Here is a 25,767-nt window from a genome sequence, read left to right on the forward strand (position 1 = left end):
GCAGAGCAGCCTGGCCCATCGAAGCCGGGCCGCCCCAGGAAACATGTGCCGATGGGGAGCCATGTCGAAGGGCGTGATTCACAGCAGTCCGCCTCCACTCCTGCTGTACCATCTGGGAACACACCTAGACGTAGTGGTAGGGCCCGTAAGGCAAAGTCGTTAGGCACGTAGGAAGTTGGCACGGGTGCAGGGCACAGTCTAGTTGGATAGGGTGGACAGTGAGAGCATTCTCTCGCGGATGGATATGGCTGGCACGAGGGGACATAACTTTAAACTGAGGGGTAATAGATATAGGACAGAGGTCAGAGGTAGGTTCTTTACGCAAAGAGTAGTGAGGCCGTGGAATGCCCTACCTGCTACAGTAGTGAACTCGCCAACATTGAGGGCATTTAAAAGTTTATTGGATAAACATATGGATGATAATGGTATAGTGTAGGTTAGATGGCTTTTGTTTTGGTGCAACATCGTGGGCCGAAGGGCCTATACTGCGCTGTATCGTTCTATGTTCTATGTTCTATGTTTACCACACGAATAAACAAACTGTTAAATCTGACTTGTAAGACTGTGTGCTATGACCGGTGCCAGGGGGCTCGTGAGGGTGCCCGATTGGCGCAGTGGTATACGAGCCGTTCAAGGTCTGTTCCGGATGTGCTGACCCTTTCCCCCCCCGCCCCCCATAATCGGACACCGTTGTCCTCGGTACACTGACGCCAGCCACCCCACGGGCATGTGGTGAAATATCCGTCACGAAGGCTGTGAGCACGGAGTACATGGTTCAGCTATAGCCATGAGTCAGACCTCGGCTGGTGAATCTGAGCACACAGCTCATCGCAGAGCGGGCTGTCATCATTCAACATGGCACTGATCACACCCGCTTACCCAATCATCAATGTTCTGCAATCCCGTAGTGCCGCAGTGGTAAGGTGATGTGGAATTGTTGCCGCGGTGCGGGGGTGCGGGGGTGGGGGTGGGGGGGGTGGGGGGTCGGGGGTGGGGGGGTGGGGGGCGCTTGTGGTGCCCGTGTACAGGAGTGACGGTGCAAGTGGCAGTGTTCAGCGAATCCCACCCCCACAGTGCGTGAACCGTGCGGCCACCAACGCTTCACGTGCCCGCTGTCCGCGGCGATGCCGTCGCACAGCCTCCTGGGCGTAACGAGCAGCCGGGCAGTGTCTTCGTCCTGTGCCCCTCCCCCCACCCTGATGCGCCCCATCATCCTCAACCTCCGCATCCCCCTCGTTTGCGTTAGCTCCATTGCCGTCGGGTCCTCCCTCCGACTCCTCCACCAGGTCATCTCCCCTCTGCATGGCAATGTTGTGCAGCGCACAGCAGACCACAACTATGCGACCGACCCTGTCGGGTTGGTACTGCAGGGCCCCTCCTGATCGGTCCAGGCATCTGAAGCGCATCTTCAGCAGCCCGAAGCACCGCTCCACCACACCCCTGGTTGCTGCATGTGCCTCGTTGTATAGGCTCTCCGCGTTGGTATGAGGCCTCCGTATTGGCGTCAGCAGCCATGACCTCAATGGATAGCCCTTGTCGCCCAGCAACCAGCCCCTCAGCCGGGGGGGGGCATCCATCGAACATTGCGGTGATGAACGACTGTGCCAGAATGTAGGCGTCATGCACACTGCCGGGGTACTTTGCACACACGTGCATGATCTTCATGTAGGGGTCGCACACCACCTGAATGTTCATGGAGTATGCGCCCTTTCTGTTCATGAACACGTCCCTGCTGTCTGCAGGTGGGCGCATGGGAACGTGCACACCATCGATGACACCCTGGACCATCGGTATCCCGGCCACCTTGGCGAATCCACATGCCCATGCTTCCTGCTGTGCTCGGTCCTCAGGGAATTGAATGTACCTGTCCGCGATGGCGTACAAGGCGTCGGTGACGGCCCTGATGCACCTGTGGACCGATCCCTGTGATATCCCGGATAGGTCCCCGCTCAGCGCCTGGAAGGAACCGGTCGCATAAAGGTTTAGGGCCACCGTCACCTTGACAGAGACTGGTATCGCGTGTCCTCCTCCCATTACATGTGGTGCGAGGTGCGCCACGAGCTGGCATATATGTGCGACCGTCTCCCTGCTGAACTGTAGTCTCCTCCTGCATGTGATGTCCGTTAGGGCCTCGAGCGACATTCTGTCACGGTACACCCTCGGCCTTGCTGGACGCCTGTGGCGCCCTGGCACCATCATCAGTGGATCCTCCTTCTCCACCTGCTCCTCCTCCTCCTGCTCCCCCCCAAGCACTTCCTCTGCATTCCTCGCCGTCTGGCGGTCAATGTTCCCCTCGGCATCCCCCTGTATATTCGGGGCCTGCGGCCTGCGCGTCGACGACGGGCCACTCCGCGGCCATCCCCTCTGCTGCACCGGCAACCGCTGCATCTGCAGCCACTGTGGGCTGTCCAACTCTACGCTGCCGGATGGCAAACTCCAGAGCTGCTGCTCCAACCACGGCAGTAAACATCGCTGTCTGGTTGGCATACATGGTGACCTGCAGGAGGGTGGTGGGGGGCAGAGAAACGACATGTTTCACGGAGGTTCTTCCACACCTCACCAGCCGGGCTGCAGGGGATACCTGTGTGCCCCGGTGACCTGGTCGCGCTGCAGACATCCAGCCAGCCTAACACCTGGTCACTGTCTGCGCCCAACGGTCAGTTCACACCGTACTGCTCACCAGTGTGCCACTCTCCTGTGCCCATCAGCCACACGCACCCTGCGGCCGTGTCCTCGTCACCGTCCTGCCATATCAGGGCGGCTGACATGCAGCATCCGCGGATGGATGATACCATCCACACTCTCCCTGACCCCCCTCCCACCTGCACACTCTCCCTCACCCCCCCCACCTGCACACTCTCCCTCACCCCCCTCCCACCTGCACACTCTCCCACCCCCCCTCCCACCTGCACACTCTCCCACCCCCCCTCCCACCTGCACACTCTCCCCCCCACCTGCACAATCTCCCACCCCCCCCACCTGCACACTCTCCCTCACCCCCTCCCACCTGCATGCCGCACCCTCATCACCCCCCTCCCACCTGCACGCCGCTCCCTCATCACCCCCCTCCCACCTGCACGCCGCTCCTTCATCCCCCCTCCCACCTGCACACTCTCCCAACCCCCCCTCCCACCTGCACGCTCTCCCACCCCCCCTCCCACCTGCACGCTCTCCCACCCCCCTCCCACCTGCATGCACCCCCCCCACCTGCACACTCTCCCACCCCCCCTCCCACCTGCACGCTCTCCAACCCCCCCTCCCACCTGCACGCTCTCCCACCCCCCTCCCACCTGCAAGCTCTCCCACCCCCACCTGCACACTCTCCCACCCCCCTCCCACCTGCACACTCTCCCACCCCCCTCCCACCTGCACGCTCTCCCACCCCCTCTCCCACCTGCAAGCTCTCCCACCCCCACCTGCACGCTCTCCCACCCCCCCTCCCACCTGCAAGCTCTCCCACCCCCACCTGCACACTCTCCCACCCCCCCTCCCACCTGCACGCTCTCCAACCCTCCCTCCCACCTGCAAGCTCTCCCACCCCCACCTGCACACTCTCCCACCCCCCCCTTTGGCCGCAGACTTTAAAAAGCAGGTGTGAATGGCGACGGCGTGAACTGGGGTCACGCCGTCGGGACTTCGGCCCATCTGGGCCTGAGAATAGCAGGGGTGCCGGAGAATCGCCATTTTGGGTGGCTTGCGGCCCGCGAAACTCAACCGGGCCGTTCCCGCCGCTTGGGAGAATCGCGGGAGGGCATCGGACCGGCGTCGCGGGAAATTTTGGCGGCCCAGGCAATTCTCCCAACCGGCGCGGGAGTGGAGAATCGCGCCCAACATCTTTTTGGATCTCAATGTGACCCAGGCTATCTACACACCCTTCTCCAGACTCAACATCCACCAATTCCTTCTCTTTGGTGAATACTGATGCAAAGTATTCATTTAGTACCTCGCCCATTTCCTCTGGCTCCACACATAGATTCCCTTGCCTATCCTTCAGTGGGCCAACCCTTTCCCTGGCTACTCTCTTGCTTTTTATGTATGTGTAAAAAGCCTTGGGATTTTCCTTAACCCTATTTGCCAATGACTTTTCGTGACCCCTTCTAGCCCTCCTGACTCCTTGCTTAAATTCCTTCCTACTTTCCTTATATTCCACACAGGCTTCGTCTGTTCCCAGACTTCAAGTCCTGACAAATGCCTCCTTTTTCTTTTTGACGAGGCCTACAATGTCTCTCGTTATCCAAGGTTTACGAAATTTGCCACATTTATCCTTCTTCCTCACAGGAACATGCCGGTCCTGAATTCCTTTCAACTGACATTTGAAAGCCTCCCACATGTCAGACGTTGATTTACTCTCAAACATCCGCCTCCAATCTATGTTCTTCAGTTCCCGCCTAATATTGTTATAATTAGCCTTCCCCCAATTTAGCACGTTCACCCGAGGACCACTCTTATCCTTGTCCATCAGAACTTTAAAACTTACTGAATTGTGGTCACTGTTCCCGAAATGCTCCCCTACTGAAACTTCTACCACCTGGCCGGGCTCATTCCCCAATACCAGGTCCAGTGCAGTCCCTTCCCTAGTTGGACTATCTACATATTGTTGTCAGAAGCCCTCCTGGATGCTCCTTACAAACTCTGCCCCGTCCAAACCCCTGAGCCCCAGTGAATATTGGGGATTTAAAGTCTCCCATCACAACAACCCTGTTGCTTTTACTCCTTTCCAAAATCTGTCTACCTATCTACCTATCTGCTCCTCTATCTCCTGTTGGCTGTTTGGTAGCCTGTAGTAAACCCCCAACACTGTGCCTGCACCTTTCTTATTCCTGATCTCTACCCATATAGCCTCGCTGCCCTCTGAGGTGTCCTCCTGCAGTACAGCTTTGATATTTTCCCTAACCAGTAGTGCAACTCCTCCATCCCATTTACATCCCCCTCTATCCCATCTGAAACATCCAAATCCTGGAATGTTTAGCTGCCAATCCTGTCCTTCCCCCAACCAAGTCTCTGTAATGGCAACAACATCATAGTTCCAAGTACTAATCCAAGGTCTAAGTTCACCTGCCTTACCTGTTGTTATACTTCTTGCATTAAAACATAGAAGGGCAGCACGGTAGCATTGTGGATAGCACAATTGCTTCACAGCACCAGGGTCCCAGGTTCGATTCCGGCTTGGGCCACTGTCTGTGCGGAGTCTGCACATCCTCCCCGTGTGTGCGTGGGTTTCCTCCGGGTGCTCCGGTTTCCTCCCACAGTCCAAAGACGTGCAGGTTAGGTGGATTGGCCATGATAAATTGCCCTTAGTGTCCAAAATTGCGCTTAGTGTTGGGTGGGGTTACTGGGTTATGGGGATAGGGTGGAGGTGTTGACCTTGGGTAGGGTGCTCTTTCCAAGAACCGGTGCAGACTCGATGGGCCGAATGGCCTCCTTCTGCACTGTAAATTCTATGATAATCTACATACAATGCAGAAGCAGGCCATTCGGCCCATCGAGTCTGCACCAACTCATTTAAGCCCTTCACTTCCACCCTATCCCCGGAACCCAATAACCCCATCTAACCTTTTCTGGTCACTAAGGGCAATTTATCATGGCCAATCCACCTAACCTGCACATCTTTGGACCGTGGGAGGAAACCGGAGCACCCGGAGGAAACCCACGCAAACATGGGGAGAACGTGCAGACTCCGCACAGACAGTGACCCAGTGGGGAATCGAACCTGGGACCCTGGCGCTGTGAATCCACAGTAATATCCACTTGTGCTACCGTGCTGCCCCCTTATGAAGTGCCCACATGTGCCCTTCAGACCACCTGTCCCGCTGTTTTCAGCAACCTCTCCCTGTCTGCTCTTCCTCAGAGCCATACTGGCCCTATTCCCCAGTTCTCCCTCAATCTTTTCACCTTCTGACCTATTGCTCTGGTACCCACCCCCTGCCACACTAGTTTAAACCCTCCCATGTGACACTAGCAAACCTCTAGCGGCCAGGATATTTATGTCTCTCCAGTTTAGATGCAACCTGTCCTACTTATATAGGTCATACCTGCCCCAGAAGAGCTCCCAGTGGTCCAGATAACGGAAACCCTCCCTCCTACACCAGCTGTTTAGCCATATATTTAGCTGCTCTATCTTCCTATTTCCAGCCTCACTGGCACATGGCACAGGGAGTAATCCTGAGATTACAACCCTAGAGATCCTGTCTTTTAACTTTCTGCCTAGCTCCCTGAACTCCTGCTGCAGGATCTCATGCCCCTTCCTGCCTATGTCATTAGTACCAATACGTACCACGACCTCTGCATGTTTGCCCTCCCCCTTCAGGATGCCCGCTACCCGTTCTGAGACATCCTGGACCATGGGACCAGGGAGGCAACAGACCATCCTGAAGTCTCTTTCACGTCCACAGAAGCGCCTATCTGCTCCCCTGACTATAGAGTCCCCTATTACTATTGCTCTTCTGTGCTTTGACTCTCCCTGTTAAACATCAAAGCCAGCCGTGGTGCCACTGCTCTGACTGCTGCAATAGGCCTCAGGTGAAAAATGTAATATCGAAAACAGTTCTAAAACAAATGAAAAGCAAGAGAGTAGAAAAAGAGTCAGAACTTGTGCTTTAAGCACGAGAGATGCATGGGGATAAAGGTACCTGCCAGTAACCTTTAAGTAAATCCAGTTTGGAAATAACAGCTGATTGTCCCACCTTTTCAATGCAATCCTCCAAACGTGGGATAGGATAAGAGTCCGTTCTTGTAACTGCATTAACCTTTCTATGGTCCACACACAACCATTGGGTACCGTCTGGTTTTGGTACTATCCTTATGGGTGAGCTCCATTGGCTGCAACCCACTTCAATTATGTCTGTTTTAAGCATACTTTCAAATTCCTTGTTAACCTGGGCCAATTTTAAAGGGTTACGTCTCTATGGATGTTGTTTAATTGGAACAGCATTTCCCACTTCTACATCATGTGTAGCCATTTTAATGCTTCCCAAATTATCTCCACAGACTTGCCCATGTGATATCAATAACTCTTTCAGGTCAGTCCGTTTTTCCTCCGGAAGGTAACTCAACAATTTGTCCCAATTTTTAAGAACATCCTCGTTTTCCAATTTAATTTGAGGTATGTCAAATTCAAAGTCATTTGGATTTGGTTCGTCACTTTGAGTGAGAATCATTAAAACCTCCTCCATTTGCTCTCTTTCCCTTTCAAAGTACCTTTTAAACATATTCACATGGCACACTCGGTGAGTCTTCCTTCTATCTGTCGATTTTACCACATAATTCACCTCACTTAATTTCCTTTCAATCTGATAAGGTCCACAAAACCTTGCTTTTAAAAGTTCACCTACCACTCGTAACAATACTAAAACTTTATCTCCACTGGCAAAACTAGGAACTTTGGATTTCTTGTCCGCTACCCGTTTCATCACATGTTGTGCAATTTTTAAATGCCATCGAGCCAATTCACCTGCTCTATTTAATCGTTCCCTAAAATTTGACACGTAATCCAATAATGTAAATTCCGATTTCTCACTCACCAATTTTTCCTTAATCAATTTAAGTGGTCCTCTTACCTCATGACCATACATTAGTTCAAAAGGACTGAATTTGGTTGACTCATGAGGTGCATCCCTAATTGCAAACAGTACGAATGGAATTCCATTATCCCAATCCTCTGGATAATCTTGACAATAAGCCCTCAACATTGTCTTTAATGTCTGATGCCACCTTTCTAGCGCTCCCTGTGATTCTGGATGGTACGTAATTGATTTAAATTGTTTTATTCCTAAGCTATCCATAACTTCTTTGAATAATCTTGAGATAAAATTTGATCCTTGATCCGATTGTATTTCTGTGGGTAGTATATGTCTAGTAAAGAATTTAAGTAACTCCTCCACAATCTTTTTAACTGTAATATTACTCTAATACTGGAATGGCCTCTGAAAACCTAGTGGACACATCCATTATGAACATAGTAAATAAACATGGAACATACAGCGAAGAAGGAAGCCATTCAGCCCATCGAGTCTGCACCGACCACTTAAACCCTCACTTCCACCCTATCCCCATAACCCAATAACCCCTCCTTACCCCTTTAGACACTAAGGGCAATTTATCATGGCCAATCCACCTAACCTGCACATCTTTGGACTGTGGGAGGAAACCGGAGCACCCGGAGGAAACCCATGCAGACACGGAGAGAACGTGCAGACTCCGCACAGACAGTGACCCAAGCTGGGAATCGAATCTGGGACCCTGGCGCTGTAAAGCAACAGTGCTAGCCACTTGTGATACCGTGCTGCCCCATTGTAGTCAAAAGATATTGATTCCCACTTTTCGTTTTAGGAAGCGGTCCTAAGCAATCAATTAGGACCCTTGTAAAAGGTTCCTCAAATGCTGGAATGGGTATTAAGGGCGCTGGTTTTATCACTGCTTGAGGTTTCCATATCACTTAACATGTGTGACATGATTGACAAAATTTAATTACATCTTTATGTCATCCAGACCAATAAAAATGTTTTTGGATTTTAGCTTGAGTTTCCCTTACTCCCAAATGATCTCCCACTGGTATGGCATGTGCAACTCGCAACACCTCCTTTCTATACCCTACCGGCAATACTACTTGATGAACTTTTGCCCACTTTTCATCCGCCTGCATATGTAAAGGTCTCCATTTTCTCATCAAGATATCACTTTTATGGTAATGACACTTTGGTATACCCTCAGATTCCTCTTCCATGTATGCTTTCTGTTACATCTGTTTTATTTCTATATCTTTCTGTTGTAACTATGCCAATTTTCCTAAACTAAAAATATCCGCCTCATCCTCCACCTGTTCTTGTTCTTTTTCAACCATCTGATCAAAATCATTTCTGATAATTGAACTTCACCCTTTGATTTCTCTTCTGGTCTTAACCTGTGACTTTGTGACCTTGTTACGACACAATCCGGAAAAATCCAGGATTCTCGTCCTTCAACACTTCAGTTGTCTGATTTTCCACTGGCTTATCCACCACAGTAGGCATCACTCCCACCTGCGATCCAGCTATATCATTACCTAAGATAAACTGTATTCCTGGACAAGATAGTTTCTCTATTACTCCTACAACCACTTCACCACTCTTCACTGGACTTTCCAACCTTACCTTATATAATGGAACACTCTTTTTGCCCTGAATTCCACATATTACCACCTTTTCTGGCAACATTCTTCCCAAGCTACAGAAGTCCTCATCACTTACCATTTAAAAAATAATAATATTTTATTGAGGTATTTGGCATTTTTTATAACAGTAACATAAACAATGACATCAACATTGTAAAATAAACATTTCCCCCCCACCCCCCCCACCCCCCCCACCCCCGGCCCAATCTTCACCCACCTCAACCATACAACAGCAATCTGCCCGCTCCTCCCTCCCACCCCCCTTGGAATACTGCATCTGCTGACATTTTAATTTTCCCCGAGAAAGTCGACGAACGGCTTGTCATGATATTCAGGTAAACATCATAGCACATACATACATACATACTGATGGACAGATCAACGGACCAATCAACACACACGCAACACGACAGCCAATCACAGGCAAGAGCATACACAATACAAAACAGGGAACACGACACTTCCTGGGCACTCGAGCAGGAGACAGCTCAGGGCACAGAGCTCATAGCAAGCCACTCAGACATCCACCATGTGCTGAGTGCCACTACAAGATAGAATTAGGAATAGGTCCACAGATTCAAGGGTTATGATCGAACCTCAGTAACCAGTTTACCAGTGTAAATAGATGTTTGAAATAAAACTGAGTTGTACCATTCGCAACCGTGTTGGTCCGTCTGTGTCGCAGAGTACTCAACACATCATAGTACCAGGAGTAACTGTGGTACCTACCGACAAATCCTCCAGAATCTGCCATCCTGCGCCATGGACACCGTCAACACACCGCAGCCGCTGCAAGTCGCTGGAAACCTCGGCGTTAATTGGAAGCTGTTCAAACAGCGCTTCCAGCTCTTTCTGGTAGCCAACGAAAAAGAGAGCGCCTCGGACACCAGAAAGATCGTCATCCTCCTCACCACGGCAGGTCAACACGCCATCCATGTCGACAACTCCCTGGTGTTCGCGGAAGGTGAGGACAAGACCAAATACAAGACGGTCCTTCCCAAGCTCGACCAACACTTCAACGTCGAGGTCAACGAGAGTTTCGAGAGGTATCTCTTCCAGCAGCGCCTGCAGGGTAAGGATGAGCCCTTTCAGTCATTCCTTACGCATCTCCGTATCCTCGCGCAGTCCTGCGGTTACGACACCACCTCCGATTCCATGATTCGGGACCAGATCGTTTTTGGGGTCACCTCGGGCACCCTACACCAGCAGCTCTGAAAAATAAAAGGCCTCACCTTAGCCTCCGCAATCGAAGCCTGTGTCCTGCACGAAAACGTGACTAGCCGCTATACCCAATTTCAGGCGGCCGAATCGGTGCGGCAGGGGTCCTACGCGGCCGGATCGGTGAGGCAGGTGTCCTACGAGGCCGAACGGGTCCAGGCAATCGAGTTCCTCCCGGCCCGCGGCCTGGACGAGGGCGGCCATTTCGCACGCTTTTCAAGGCCTCCCGCGCTTGTGCACGCCAAAAATGACGGCAACACTGAGGAGCGTGATGCACAGGCACGCTCGACGCAAGACCGAACTGCGCATGCGCGGTGGCGCAACGAACGTCATGACGTCATGACATGCGGCAACTGTGGAGCCGCACATTTAAAGCGGCAATGTCCCGCAAGAACCCGACAATGCCTCTGCTGTGGCAAGATGGGCCACTACGCTGCCTGCTGTCGAGCAGCTCAACCTGTCAATGTTCCCCAACTCCGACAACCTCGCAGGGACGTGCGGCCCATTCAGCCTCCTTACTACGAGTCGTGCCCAGACGATATCCAGACCAGTGACACAGACGACCGGGACGCCTTCCGTGTTGTGGTCATTGATGGGAACCGAATGTCTCCATCCAGGACCCACCAGCCAATGCACGTTAACACTGTCAATCCGGGTGATGAATGGTGTGCCACCCTAACGGTCAACCGATCACCGATAACATTCCGTCTGGACACTGGCGCCTCTGCCAACCTTGTAGCATAGTCAGCCTTCTACGCCATGAAGGTCAGACCACCAATTCGACCGTCCCGTTGCAAGATGGTCGACTACAACGGATCGTTGGATCCCGGCTATGGGATCCTGCCAGCTCCAGGTGACACACAACACACATACGGCCACACTCTCATTCAAGATAGTCGGATCATCAAAGGACTCCCTGTTAGGCGCACAGGCATGCAAGGCTCTCCACCTCGTGCAATGAGTCCACGCTCTGTCTCCAGAAGACACATCTGACTTCCCGGATGCAGAGTTCAACGCACAGCTCCAATCGCTCCTCGCCCACAACCAGGAGGCATTCGAGGGCATGGGAACACTGCCCTACACCTACAGAATTCGGTTCAAACCGGACGCCACCCCGGTCATTCACGCACATCGCAGGATCCCAGCGCCACTCAAAGACCACCTCAAGCAGCAGCTGCAGGATCTCCAGGACCAAGGGGTCCTATCCCGGGTCACAGAGCCCACGCCATGGGTCAGCTCCATGGTGTGTGTTGAGAAGCCCTCCGGCGAGCTCCGGATCTGCATTGATCCAAAAGACCTCAACAACAACATAATGAGGGAACACTACCCCATACCCAAACGGGAAGGGATCACGAGCGAAATGGCCCGGGCTAAAATCTTCACAAAACTGGATGCCTCGAAGGGTTTTTGGCAGATCCAACTGGAACCGTCCAGCCGAAAGCTGTGCACATTCAACACCCCTTTCGGCAGGTTCTGCTACAACAGAATGCCATTTGGCATCATCTCGGCATCCGAGGTCTTTCAAAGGATCATGGAGCAGATGATGGAAGGCATCGAAGGGGTGCGCGTCTACGTGGACGACGTCATCATCTGGTCCACCACACCACAGGAGCACATCTATCGTCTCCAACGCGTCTTTGCGCGCATACGCGAAAATGGCCTGTGCCTCAACCGAGCCAATTGTTCTTTCGGCTAAACCGAGCTGAAGTTCCTGGGGGACCAAATTTCCCGGTCTGGGGTCCGTCCGGATGCAGACAAGGTGAGCGCCATTACAGCCATGCTGCAGCCGGCAGACAAGAAAGCAGTGCTACGCTTCCTAGGCATGGTCAACTTCCTGGGGAAGTTCATTCCCAACCTTGCCTCCCACACGACAGCACTGCGCCACCTCGTCAAGAAGTCCACGGAGTTCCAGTGGCTGCACACACACCAGCAGGAATGGGAGGAGCTCAAACTTAAGCTCACCACAGCACCGGTATTGGCGTTTTTCGACACATCTCGTGACACTAAAATTTCGACTGATGCCAGCCAGTCCGGCATTGGGGCGATACTCCTGCAGCGGGATGACACTGCGTCATGGGCCCCGGTCGCCTATGCCTCGTGGGCCATGACCCCCACAGAACAGCGCTACGCGCAGATCAAAAAGGAGTGCCTGGGCTTGCTAACCGGGTTGGACAAGTTCCATGACTACGTGTCTGGTCTCCCCCGGTTTACTGTTGAGACTGACCACCGCCCCCTGGTCAGCATCATAAATAAGGACCTGAACGAGATGACCCCTCGCCTCCAGCGCATCCAACTTAAACTTAGGAAGTATGACTTCCAACTGGTCTACACCCCGGGTAAGGACCTTATCATTGCGGATGCCCTATCTAGAGCAGTGAGCACACCGCCAGATTCGGAGGGGTTCGTCTGTCAGGTCGAAGCGCAGGTGGCTTTCACATCGGCAAATCTCCCAGCTGACGACTCCAGTCTTGCCCATATTCGCCGGGAGACTGCGGCTGACCCCCTTCTACAACGTGTGATGCGCCACATGACGGGAGGGTGGCTCAAAGGGCAGTGCCCGCAGTTCTACAATGTCCGAGACGACTTGGCCGTCATTGATGGTGTCCTTCTAAAGCTGGACCGGATTGTGATTCCGCACAGCATGCACAAGCTGGTCCTCGACCAACTACACGAAGGTCATCTGGGGGTTGAGAAGTGCAGACGGAGGGCCCGAGAGGCGGTATACTGGCCGGGCGTCAGTGATGACATTGCCAATATGGTGCTCAACTGCCCCACCTGCCAAAGGTTTCAACCGGCGCAACCTCCTGAGACGCTTCTGCCACATGAGTTGGTGACGTCCCCCTGGGCGAAGGTGGGTGTGGACCTCTTTCACGCGCTCGGCAGGGACTATGTAATTGTCATTGACTACTTTTCCAACTATCTAGAGGTCATACGCCTGCACGATCTGACGTCGTCTGCTGTCATAAGGGCCGGCAAAGCCACCTTCGCTCGCCACTGCATTCCGATGACTGTCCTGTCGGACAATGGGCCCTGTTTCGCCAGCCAGGAATGGTCATCCTTTGCTGCCTCGTATGGCTTCACACACGTGATGTCCAGCCCTCTGCATCCCCAGTCCAATGGAAAGGCGGAGAAGGGCGTTCACATCGTCAAGCGGCTCCTCTGCAAGGCTGCTGCTGCCGGATCGGATTTCTGCCTCGCCCTGCTGGCCTATCGCTCGGCCCCACTAGCCACTGGCCTCTCACCAGCCCAGCTATTGATGGGTCGCGCCCTCAGGACCACTGTGCCTTCCAGTCTGGCACCCACAACCAACCATGCTCCAGTACTACACAGAATGCAACAGCAGCGCGTTCGCCAGAGGGGGCATATGCCAAACGGGCAACTGATCTTCCCGCCCTGGCCCCTGGAGATGACGTCCGCATCCACCTACCAGAAGGTGGCTGGTCAGCACCTGCCGAAGTTCTCCGACGCGTGGCTCCCCGCTCGTTCCTGGTTTGCATGCCTGGTGGATCCATTCGTAGGCGCAATCACCGGGCTCTTCGCCTACTTCCACGCTCGCTACGGGAACTTACACTGACACCGCGCCCTCCTGTTGCTCCTGATATCGACTTCGTGGAGCTGCCTGCCACCATGACCCTTCCGTCGTCGCCCGTGGCCAGGCCCGTTCCTCAGCCGTTGGTTCCAGACCCACCCTTGAGGTGGTCAACCCAAATTCGTCGCCCACCTACATCACTGGACTTATGAGACTGTTTGTACATTGAACTCATACTACCACTGTGTTAATATGTTTCTGTTCTTATCGTTACAGGAATTTGTTTTGTCGTTCAACATTTCCCCGTTCTTTGTTTATGGTACAACCTCGTTGTTATGTCGCACCCGACATCGCCCCTTGTATATAGTTTAGCCCCATGTACATGCTGTAAATATTGCACACACACACATTTAGATACACTCAGTACACATCTCTATTTATGACCATATAGGCACATGTTCTTGTAAAAAAGGGGGGATGTCATGATATTCAGGTAAACATCATAACACATACATACATACATACTGATGGACAGATCAACGGACCAATCAACACACCCACAACACGACAGCCAATCACAGGCAAGAGCATACACAGTACAAAACAGGGAACACGACACTTCCTGGGCACTCGAGGAGGAGACAGCTCAGGGCACAGAGCTCATAGCAAGCCACTCAGACATCCACCATGTGCTGAGTGCCACTACAAGATAGAATTAGGAATAGGTCCACAGATTCAAGGGTTATGATCGAACCTCAGTAACCAGTTTACCAGTGTAAATAGATGTTTGAAATAAAACTGAGTTGTACCATTCGCAACCGTGTTGGTTCGTCTGTGTAGCAGAGTACCCAACACTTCATGGCTGCCACCTCCGGGTGAACCCAATCATTGACCCTCTTAAGGCGAACTTTATCTTCTCAAGACTGAGAAACCCAGCCATGTCACTAACCCAGGTCTCGACACTCGGGGGTTTCGAGTCCCTCCACATTAACAAGATCCATCTCTGGGCTACCAGGGAGGCAAAGGCCAAGACGTCAACCTCTTTCGCCCCCTGAACTCCCGGCTCTTCTGACACTCCAAAGATCGCTACCTCCGGACTCGGCACCACCTGTGTTTTTCGTACCGTGGACATTGCCTTCGCAAAACCCTGCCGAAACCCTCTAAGCTTCGGGCATGCCCTAAACATGTGGACATGATTTGTTGGGCTTTGCGCACCTCGCACACCTATCCTCAACCCCGAGGAACTTACTCATCCTAGCCGCTGTCATGTGTGCCCAGTGGACTACCTTAAATTGTATCAGGCTGAGCTCCTGGTAAATATCCGATACCTTCCCCTCTCCCACCTAGGTACTGGAAACTACTCTATCTTGTATCCCCCGTGGCGGTAGCAATGGAAAGGCCGGCACCTGTTTTCTCAGGAAGTCGCGCACCTGCAAATACCTAAAACCATTCCCTGCTGGCAATTTAAATTTATCCTCCAAAGCTTTCAAGCTGTGAAAGTTCCCGTCTATAAATAGATCCCCCATCCTTCTAATTCCTGCCCTCTGCCAACTCCGGAACCCGCCATCTAGCCACCCGGTGCAAACCTGTGATTATTATAAATCGGGGTCCAAATCGATGCTCCCTCCACTCTCTTAATTCTCCTCCATTGCCCCTAGATCCTCAGAGCCGCCACTACCACCGGACTTGTAGAGTATCGGGCCGGCGAGAACGGCAGAGGTGCCGTTACCAATGCTCCCAGACTGGTCCCTTTACATGACGCCGCCTCCATCCGCTCCCATACCGACCCCTCCCCCACTACCCACTTCCTAATCATGGCTATATTAGCCGCCCAGTAGTAATTGCAGAAATTCGGCAGCACCAACCCACCCTCCCCCCCGACTGCGCTCCAGCAACACTTTCTTCACTCGCAAGGTTTTACCTGCCCACACAAAGCCTGAAATAATCCTATTCACCCAGAAAGACAAACAGGAATCTGGGGAGGACCGTCATCTTCACGATCTGTACCCTCCCCGCCAATGACAGCGGGAGAATGTCCCATCTCTTAAAGTCCCCTTCCATTTGTTCTACCAACCGGGATAGTTTTAACTTCTGCAGTGCCTCTCATTCAGTAACGGGGAGAGAGGGGGCACCCTTGCCTCGTCCCTCGGTGTAGTTTAAAATACCCCGACCAAGCCGGTTCGTACGCACACTCTCTACTGGTACCTGATAGAGCAACCTCACCCAGTCAATAAAGCCCTCACCAAACCCAAACCTTCCCAGTGCCTCCCACAGGTAATTCCACTCAAAAGCCTGCCCCGCATCCATCGCTACCACCACCTCTGCCTCCTCTCCTTCTGAAGGCATCATAATAACATTTAGAAGCCTTCAAACATGGGCCTTGAGTTGCCTGCCCTTAACAAATCCCGTCTGGTCTTTCCCTATCACCCCCGGGACACAGTCCTCTATCCTTGTGGCCAGTATCTTAGCCAGCAGTTTGGCATCCACATTCAGTCAAGAAATCGGCCTGTATGACCCGCATTGCTCCGGATCCTTATCCTGTTTTAGGATCAATGAAATCGAGGCCTGTGACATTGTTGGGGGGAGGATTCCCTTCTCTCTTGCTTCATTCAATGTCCTCACCAGCAGTGGGCTCAATATCTCTGAAAACTTCTTTTAGAATTCCACCGGGTAGCCATCAGGCCCCGGGGCCTTGCCCGACTGCATGCCCTCCAGCTCCTTGATTATTTCCTCAGTCTCAATTGGGGCTTCCAGCCCCTCCACCAGGTCCTCATCCAGCCTCAGGAACCTCAACTGATCCAGAAACTGCCTCACCTCCTCCACCCCAGCCGGGGGTTCCGACTCATATAATTTACTATAAAAGTCCTTAAACACCTCGTTCATCCCCGCTGGGTCCAGGACAGTATTACCGTCTCTACACTTTACTCTCCCTATCTCCCTGGCCGTCTCTCTTTTTCAGAGCTGGTGCGCCAACATTCTGCTTGCCTTTTCCCCGTACTCATAGATCGCCCCCCTTGCCTTCCTCAACTGTTCCACTGTTTTCCCTGTGGTCAACAGCCCAAACTCCAGCTGTAACCTCTGCCGCTCCCTCAGCAGCCCCGCGTCCGGGGCCTTCGAGTATCTCCTGTCCACCTGCAGTATCTCCTCAACTAACCTATCCTTCTCAGCCCGACCACGTTTTCTCTGTGGGCCTGTATTGAGATTAATTCCCCTCTGACCACTGCCTTCAAAGCATCCCAAGCCGTTGCTGCAGAGACCTCCCCCGTATCATTTGTTTCCAGGTATTTCTGGATGGACTTGTTCACCTGCCCACAGATCGCTTCGTCCGCTAGCAACCCCACATCCAGTCTCCACAGAGGGCGTTGCCCTCTCTCCACACTGACCCGTAGATCCACCCAATGCGGGGCATGATCCGACACTGCAATTGCCGAGTACTCAGTATCCACCACCTTCGGTATTAGCGCCCAGCTCAGAACAAAAAAGTCGATGCGAGAGTATACCTTGTAGACATGTGAAAAAAAGGAAAACTCCTTCGTCCTCGGCTGTGCAAATCTCCATGAGTCTACTCCCCCCATCTGTTCCATAAAACCCTTCAATTCCTTTGCCGCAGCCGGCCTCCTCCCTGTCCTGGATTTTGACCGGTCTAATTCCGGATCAATGACTGTATTGAAGTCCCCTCCCATGAGCAGGTTATGTGACTCTAAGTCTGGGATCGTACCTAACATTCGCCTCATAAATTCCACGTCATCCCAATTTGGAGCATATATGTTCACAAGTACCACTCGCACCCCCTCCAGCTTCCCACTCACCATTATGTACCTACCCCGCTTGTCTGACACGATTCTCCCTGCCTCGAATGCCACTCGTTTGCTGATCAAGATCGCTACTGTAGCGCACAAAGACTCCGAGAGACGAATAGAGTGAAGTCGATGAGGCTTTATTAAGCGTGACTGTTCCCCCGCAGTTCAGTAGTAGACTGCCTGCGGGGGAGGACTCCAGGTACTTATACTCCGCCTTCAGGGCAGAGCTAGAGGTCAACGTCCAACCAGGACCCAGGATCTGTCAGCCAATGACATCACGGCTTCACAGTCCCCGCTAGTACACAGTAGCGACCGGATGGAGTGGAGAGCGTCCGGGAGGACCTCCTGCCACCGTGAAACTGGGAGGTCCCTGGACCGTAGGGCCAGTAGGACGGTCTTCCAGACCGTGCCGTTCTCCCTCTCTACTTGCCCGTTCCCCCGGGGGTTGTAGCTGGTCGTCCTGCTCGAGGCTATACCGTTGTTGAGCAGGAACTGGCGCAGCTTGTCACTCATGAAGGAGGACCCCCTGTCGCTGTGGACGTATGCGGGGCAACCGAACAGTGTGAATATGGTGTTCAGGGCTTTAATGACTGTGGCGGCGGTCATGTCAGAACAGGGGATGGCGAATGGGAAGCGGGAGTACTCGTCCACCACATTAAGGAAGTATATGTTGCGGTCGGTGGAGGGGAGGGGTCCTTTGAAATCCAGACTAAGGCGTTCAAAGGGGCGGGAAGCCTTAATCAGGTGCGCACCATCCGGCCTGCAAAAATGCGGTTTGCACTCTGCGCAGATGTGGCAGTTCCTTGTGACTGTACGGACCTCCTCTAAAGAGTATGGGAGGTTGCGGGACTTGATAAAGTGGTAAAACCGAGTGACCCCCGGGTGGCAGAGGTCCTCGTGGAGGGTTTGGAGGCGGTTAATTTGTGCGTTGGCACATGTGCCACGGGATAGGGCATCGGACGGCTCGTTCAGCTTTCCGGGACGATACAAGATCTCGTAGTTGAAGGTGGAGAGCTCGATCCTCCACCTTAAGATCTTGTCGTTTTTGATTTTGTCCCGCTATGCATTATCGAACATGAAGGCTACCGACCGTTGGTCCGTGAGGAGAGTGAATCTCCTGCCGGCCAGGTAATGCCTCCAATGTCGCACAGCTTCCACGATGGCCTGGGCTTCATTTTCCACTGAGGAGTGGCGGATTTCTGAAGCGTGGAGGGTTCGGGAGAAAAAGGCCACGGGTCTGCCCGCTTGGTTAAGGGTGGCCGCTAGAGCTACGTCGGAGGCGTCGCTCTCGACCTGGAAGGGGAGGGACTCGTCGATGGCGCGCAACGTGGCCTTTGCGATATCTGCTTTGATGCGGCTGAAGGCCTGGCAAGCCTCTGTCGACAGAGGGAAGGTCGTGGCCTGTATTAGGGGGCGGGCCTTGTCTGCGTACTGGGGGACCCTCTGGGCGTAGTATGAAAAGAACCCCAGGCAGCGTTTTAGGGCTTTTGAGCAGTGCGGGAGGGGAAATTCCATGAGGGCGCGCATACGTTCGGGGTCAGGGCTTATTATCCCATTGCGCACTACGTAGCCCAGAATGGCTAGCCGGTTGGTGCTAAAAATGCACTTGTCCTCGTTGTACGTGAGGTTCAAGGCTTTAGCGGTCTGGAGGAATTTTTGGAGGTTGGCGTCGTGGTCCTGCTGATCGTGGCCGCAGATGGTTACATTGTCGAGATACGGGAACGTGGCCTGCAACCCGTGTTGATCAACAATTCGGTCCCTCTCTCGTTGGAAGACCGAGACCCCGTTTGTGACGCCAAATGGGACCCTTAGGAAATGGTATAATCTATACGCGTCTAGTTGTGTGTACCTGTTGATGGTCTGGCTATAGTCTATGACCATCCTTTGCTTCTCCCCTGTCTTTACTACTACCACCTGTGCTCTCCAGGGACTATTGCTGGCCTGGATTATGCCTTCCTTTAGTAGCCGCTGGACTTCAGACCGAATGAAGGTCCGGTGCTGGGCGCTGTACCGTCTGCTCCTAGTGGCGACGGGTTTGCAATCCAGGGTGAGGTTTGCAAACAAGGATGGGGGTTGCACCTTGAGGGTTGCGAGGCCGCAGATAGTGAGTGGGGGTATTGGGCCGCCGAATTTGAAGGTTAGACTCTGTAGATTGCACTGGAAGTCTAATCCCAGTAATGTGGGGGCGCAGAGTTGGGGAAGGACGTAGAGCCTGTAGTTTTTGAACTCCCTCCCTTGCATCGCTAGGGTAACTATGCAGAAGCCTTTGGTCTGTACGGAGTGGGATCCTGCAGCTAGGGAAATCTTTTGTGCGCTGGGATGAATGGTCAAAGAACAGCGTCTTACCGTGAGGGGTGGATAAAGCTCTCCGTGCTCCCGGAGTCGACTAGGCATGGTGTCTCGTGCCCGTTTATCAGCATCGTTGTTGTTGTTGTCTGGAGCGTCCGGGGCCGAGCTTGGTCCAGCGTCATTGAAGCGAGATGTGGTTGAGTGTCTTCTTCGAACCCCGTGGAGCCGTCGACACTGGGGTCCGTTGTTGCCGTCCAAGATGGCGTCGGGGGTGAACAAGATGGCTGCCCCCATGCATCGCACATGGCTGGGGGGTCACAAGATGGCGGCGGGGGTGGACAAAATGGCCGCCCCCATGCGTCGCACAGGTCTGGGGTGGTCCAAGATGGCGGCGCCCTTCCTCCCCTCGTGGTGGCCGGGACCCAAAATTGCGGCGTCTGCGGGTCGCACATGGGGCGCTGGGGTGGTTGGGGAGCGTTGGGAACACGCAGGACTCCCTCTTCTCTGGGGACAGCGGTGGCCGGGACCCAACGTGGTAGCGCCGGCGGGTCATACATGGGGCGCGGGGGGGGGGGGGTTTGGGGAGCGTAAACGGCGTGCAGGGCTCCCTGTTCTCCCGGGACAGCGGTGGTCGGGACCCAGAGTGGCTGCGCCTGCGGGTCGTACATGGGGCGCTGGGGGGTTGGGGAGCGTAAACGGCGTGCAGGTCTCCCTGTTCTCCCGGGACAGCGGGGACCTCGCGGGACCGGCGCACAACCGCGAAATGGCCCTTTTTCCCGCAGCTCTTACAGATCGCTGCGCGGGCCGGGCAGCGCTGCCGGGGGTGTTTCGCCTGGCTGCAGAAATAGCAGCGGGCACCCCCGGTGCGACTTGGCGTTTGGACCGCGCAAGCCTGTGGGGTGTCCGGGGGGGGGGGGGTGGGTTTGTCGCGACGGGTACGTACGGAGGCCAATGGGCTGCCGCGCGGTCGGGGCCGTAGGCACGGGTATTTTGCGCGGCCACGTCTAGGGAGGCTGCTAGGGCCCGTGCCCCTGAGAGTCCTAGCGACTCTTTTTCTAGAAGTCTTTGGCGGATTTGGGAGGAGTCCATACCTGCCACAAAAGCATCGCGCATTAACAAGTCAGTGTGTTCATTTGCGTTCACCGGCGGGCAGCTGCAGGCTCGTCCCAAAATTAGTAGCGCGGCGTAGAATTCATCTATCGATTCTCCGGGACTTTGCCGTCTCGTTACGAGTTGATAGCGAGCGTAGATCTGGTTTACTGGGCGGACATAGAGACTTTTTAGTGCTGCGAACGCCGTCTGGAAATCCTCTGCATCTTCGATGAGAGAGAAAATCTCCGTGCTTAACCTCGAGTGCAGGACCTGTAGTTTTTGGTCTTCTGTGACCCGGCCGGTGGCCGTTCTGAGGTAGGCCTCGAAACAAGTCTGCCAGTGCTTGAAAGCTGCTGCCGCATTCACTGCGTGGGGGCTGATCCTCAGGCATTCCGGGATGATCCTGAGCTCCATAGTCCTTTAGTCACGCTTAATAAATTGTAGCGCACAAAGACTCCGAGAGACGAATAGAGTGAAGTCGATGAGGCTTTATTAAGCGTGACTGTTTCCCCCGCAGTTCGGTAGTAGACTGCCTGCGGGGGAGGACTCCAGGTACTTATACTCCGCCTTCAGGGCGGAGCTAGAGGTCAACGTCCAACCAGGACCCGGGATCTGTCAGCCAATGACATCATGGCTTCACAGTCCCACATGACCCCGAATGCATACTACCACAGCTACCTCCCTGGTCTTTGAGTCCAGTCCTGAGTGGAATACTTGGCTAACCCACCCCTTCCTCAATCTCGTCTGGTCTGTAACCTTTAGGTGTGTCTCTTGGAGCATTGCCAAGTCCGCCTTCAGCTCCCTCAAATGCGCGAACACGCGAGCCCTCTTGACCGGCCCATTCAGTCTTCTCACGTTCCGTGTGATCAGCCTGGTCAGGGGGATTCCAACCCCCTCCCCTGCTGACTAGCCATCCCTCTTTTTAGGCCAGCCTCGAGCTCGCGCCCTCCGCTTCCTCGAGTCCCCACTCAGGCAGTCGCCGTTCCCGACCTCCCATTTGTCCCCTAGTAACAGTTCCTCACGCCAGCAAAGCAGCTCCCCCCCTCCCTCCCCCCAGCAACATCATTAGAAACCCAATCCCCCAAGTCAAGCTCTTAACACTTGCTCACCCCCCACTGTGCTTCAGAGAGTCAGCTGACCCATACTGACTTGACAGGTTCCGCCCCTGGCACCAAGCAGTCTGTCTCCCAATTGTTTTCTCCTCTCTCCCCCCACATGAATAAACATTTTAAAAGCATCACATTCCCCAGGAAACAAACATCAGAAAAAACAGTGAAGAAACAATCACTTTAGAAAAATAGTCACCCAAAAAGCAGAACCAAATTCAAATCCCATCCCTCCCTCTAACAAGGACCCTGCAAGACAAAGCAACCTTTAACCATCCACACAGCCCATTATTTCACATAGAGCTACTTAAATTTATACAAGGCAGCACCACAAATTGCCGTCACAGTACTTCTCCAAGTAGAAGTCCCGTTCCTCATGTGTGACCCACAGACGGGCTGGGTACAGTATCCCGAACTTCACCCCCTTCTTAAAGAGGGTCGTTTTTGCCCGATTGAACCCAGCTCGCCTCTTGGCCAAATCCGCTCCCAGGTCCTGATAGATGCGCAACTCACAGTTCTCCCACTTGCTGCTCCGTTCTTTCTTGGCCCACCGCAAAACCTGTTCCTTGTCCATGAAACGGTGAAAACATACCAACATGGCCCTCGACGGCTCATTCGCTCTGGGTTTCCTCATGAGCGCTCTGTGCGCTCTGTCCAATTCCAGGGGTCGAGGCAATGCCCCAGTCGCCATCAACTTCTCCAACATGTCCGTCACATAAACCCTCGCATCCGATCCCTCACTGCCTTCAGGGAGGCCAACAATTCTGAGATTCTGCCTCCTGGACCTATTCTCCAGGTCCTCCAGCTTCTCCTGCATTCTTTTCTGGTGGTCATTCATCATCCCCACCTTGCTTTTCAGCACGGTTATAAGGACATAAGAACTAGGAGCAGGAGTAGGCCATCTGGCCCCTCGAGCCTGCTCCACCATTCAATGAGATCATGGCTGATCTTTTGTGGACTCAGCTCCACAATCCGGCCCAAACACCATAACCCTTAATCCCTTTATTCTTCAAAAAACTATCTATCTTTATCTTAAAAACATTTAATGAAGGAGCCTCAACTGATTCACTGGGCAAGGAATTCCATAGATTCACAACCCTTTGGGTGAAGAAGTTCCTCCTAAACTCAGTGCTAAATCTACTTTCCCTTATTTTGAGGCTATGCCCCCTAGTTCTGCTTTCACCCGCCAGTGAAAACAACCTGCCCGCATCTATCCTATCTATTCCCTTCATAATTTTATATGTTTCTATAAAGTCCCCCCGCATCCTTCTAAATTCCAATGAGTACAGTCCCAGTCTACTCAACCTCTCCTCGAAGTCAAATCTGTGCTCCTGAAACTACAATCCAGGTTCCCATGCCCCTGCTGCATTAGATTAAACCCCCCCAAAGAGCACTAACAAATCTCCCCCCCAGGATATTTGTGCCCCTCAGGTTTAGATGTAGACCATCCTGTCTGTAGAGGTCCCACCTTCCCCAGAAAGAGCCCCAGTTATCCAGAAATCTGAATCATCCCACCTGCACCATCCCTGTAGCCACGTGTTTAAATGCTCTCTCTCCCTATTCCTCATCTCATTATCACGTGGCATGGGCAACAACCCGGAGATAACAACTCTGTATGTTCTAGTTCTGAGCTTCCATCCTAGCTCCCTGAAAGCCTGCCTGACATCCTTGTCCCCTTTCCTACCTATGTCGTTGGTGCCAATGTGGACCACGACTTGGGGCTGCTTCCCCTCCCCCTTAAGGACCCGGAAAACACGATCCGAGACAGCGCGCTGACGTCAGGACGAGACGGTACTGGGACAGCACGCTGATGTCAGGATGAGACGGTACTGGGACAGCACGCTGACGTCAGGACGAGACGGTACTGGAACAGCACGTTGACGTCAGCGCGATATCCCAGTACCGTCTCGTCCTGACGTCAGCGCGCTGTCCCAGTACCATCTCATCCTGACATCAGCGTGCTGTCCCAGTACCGTCTCGTCCTGACCTCAGCGCGCTGTCCCAGTTCCGTCACGCCCTGACGTCAGCGTGCTGTCCCAGTACCGTCTCCTATTTCCATCAATGTGCTGTCCCTGTTCCGTCAAGCCTTGACGTTAGCGTGCTGTCCCAGTACTGTCCCGTCCTGACGTTAGCGTGCTGTCCCAGTACTGTCCTGTCCTGACATCAACGTGCTGTCCCACTACCGTCTCGTCCTGACGTCAGCGTGCTGTTCCAGTACCGTCTCCTATTTCCATCAATGTGCTGTCCCTGTTCCGTTAAGCCTTGACGTTAGCGTGCTGTCCCAGTACTGTCCCGTCCTGACATCAGCGCGATGTCCCAGTACCGTCTCATCCTGACATCAATGTGCTGTCCCTGTTCCGTCAAACCCTGACGTCAGCGTGCTGTCCCAGTACTGTCCCGTCCAGACATCTGCGCAATGTCCCAGTACCGTCTCATCCTGACGTCAGCACGCTGTCCCAATACTGTCTCATCCTGACGTCAGCGCGCTGTTCCAGTACCGTCTCGTCCTGACGTCAGCGCGCTGTTCCAGTACCGTCTCTTCCTGACGTCAGCGCGCTGTCCCAGTACCGTCTCATCCTGACGTCAGCACGCTGTCCCAGTACCGTCTTGTCCTGACGTCTGTGCGCTGTCCCAGTACCGACTCGTCCTGATGTCTGTGCGCTGTCCCAGTACCGTCTCGTCCTGACGTCAGCGCGCTGTCCCAGTACCGTCTCGTCCTGACGTCAGCGCGCTGTCCCAGTACCGTCTCGTCCTGACGTCAGCACGCTGTTCCAGTACCGTCTCGTCCTGACGTCAGCGCGCTGTCCCAGTACCGTCTCGTCCTGACGTCAGCGCGCTGTCCCAGTGCCGTCTCGTCCTGACGTCAGCGCGCTGTCCCAGTACCGTCTCGTCCTGACGTCAGCGCGCTGTCCCAGGACCGTCTCGGCCTGACTTCAACGCAATATTCCAGTACCGTCTCGTCCAGACATCAGCGCGCTGTCCCAGTACCGTCTCGTCCTGACGTCAGCGCGCTGTCCCAGTACCGTCTCATCCTGACATCAATGTGCTGTCCCTGTTCCGTCAAACCCTGACGTCAGCGTGCTGTCCCAGTACTGTCCCGTCCTGACGTCAGCGCGATGTCCCAGTACCGTCTCATCCTGACATCAATGTGCTGTCCCTGTTCCGTCAAACCCTGACGTCAGCGTGCTGTCCCAGTACTGTCCCGTCCAGACATCTGCGCAATGTCCCAGTACCGTCTCATCCTGACGTCAGCACGCTGTCCCAATACTGTCTCATCCTGACGTCAGCACGCTGTTCCAGTACCGTCTCGTCCTGACGTCAGCGCGCTGTCCCAGTACCGTCTCATCCTGACGTCAGCACGCTGTCCCAATACTGTCTCATCCTGACGTCAGCGCGCTGTCCCAGTACCGTCTCGTCCTGACGTCAGCGCGCTGTCCCAGTACCGTCTCGTCCTGACGTCTGTGCGCTGTCCCAGTACCGACTCGTCCTGATGTCTGTGCGCTGTCCCAGTACCGTCTCGTCCTGACGTCAGCGCGCTGTCCCAGTACCGTCTCGTCCTGACGTCAGCGCGCTGTCCCAGTACCG

General features: G+C 53.8%; 1 protein-coding gene across 1 annotated transcript in view; it reads right to left on the bottom strand.

Annotated features, from left to right (window-relative positions):
• The window catches only part of LOC140428229 (coagulation factor X-like), a 414,303-nt gene that overhangs the window by 35,075 nt on the left and 353,461 nt on the right, over positions 1–25,767 (bottom strand). The window lies entirely within an intron of this gene.

The sequence above is a fragment of the Scyliorhinus torazame genome, chromosome 8 (genome assembly GCF_047496885.1).
Source record: "Scyliorhinus torazame isolate Kashiwa2021f chromosome 8, sScyTor2.1, whole genome shotgun sequence".
NCBI classification, from domain to species: Eukaryota; Metazoa; Chordata; class Chondrichthyes; order Carcharhiniformes; family Scyliorhinidae; genus Scyliorhinus; species Scyliorhinus torazame.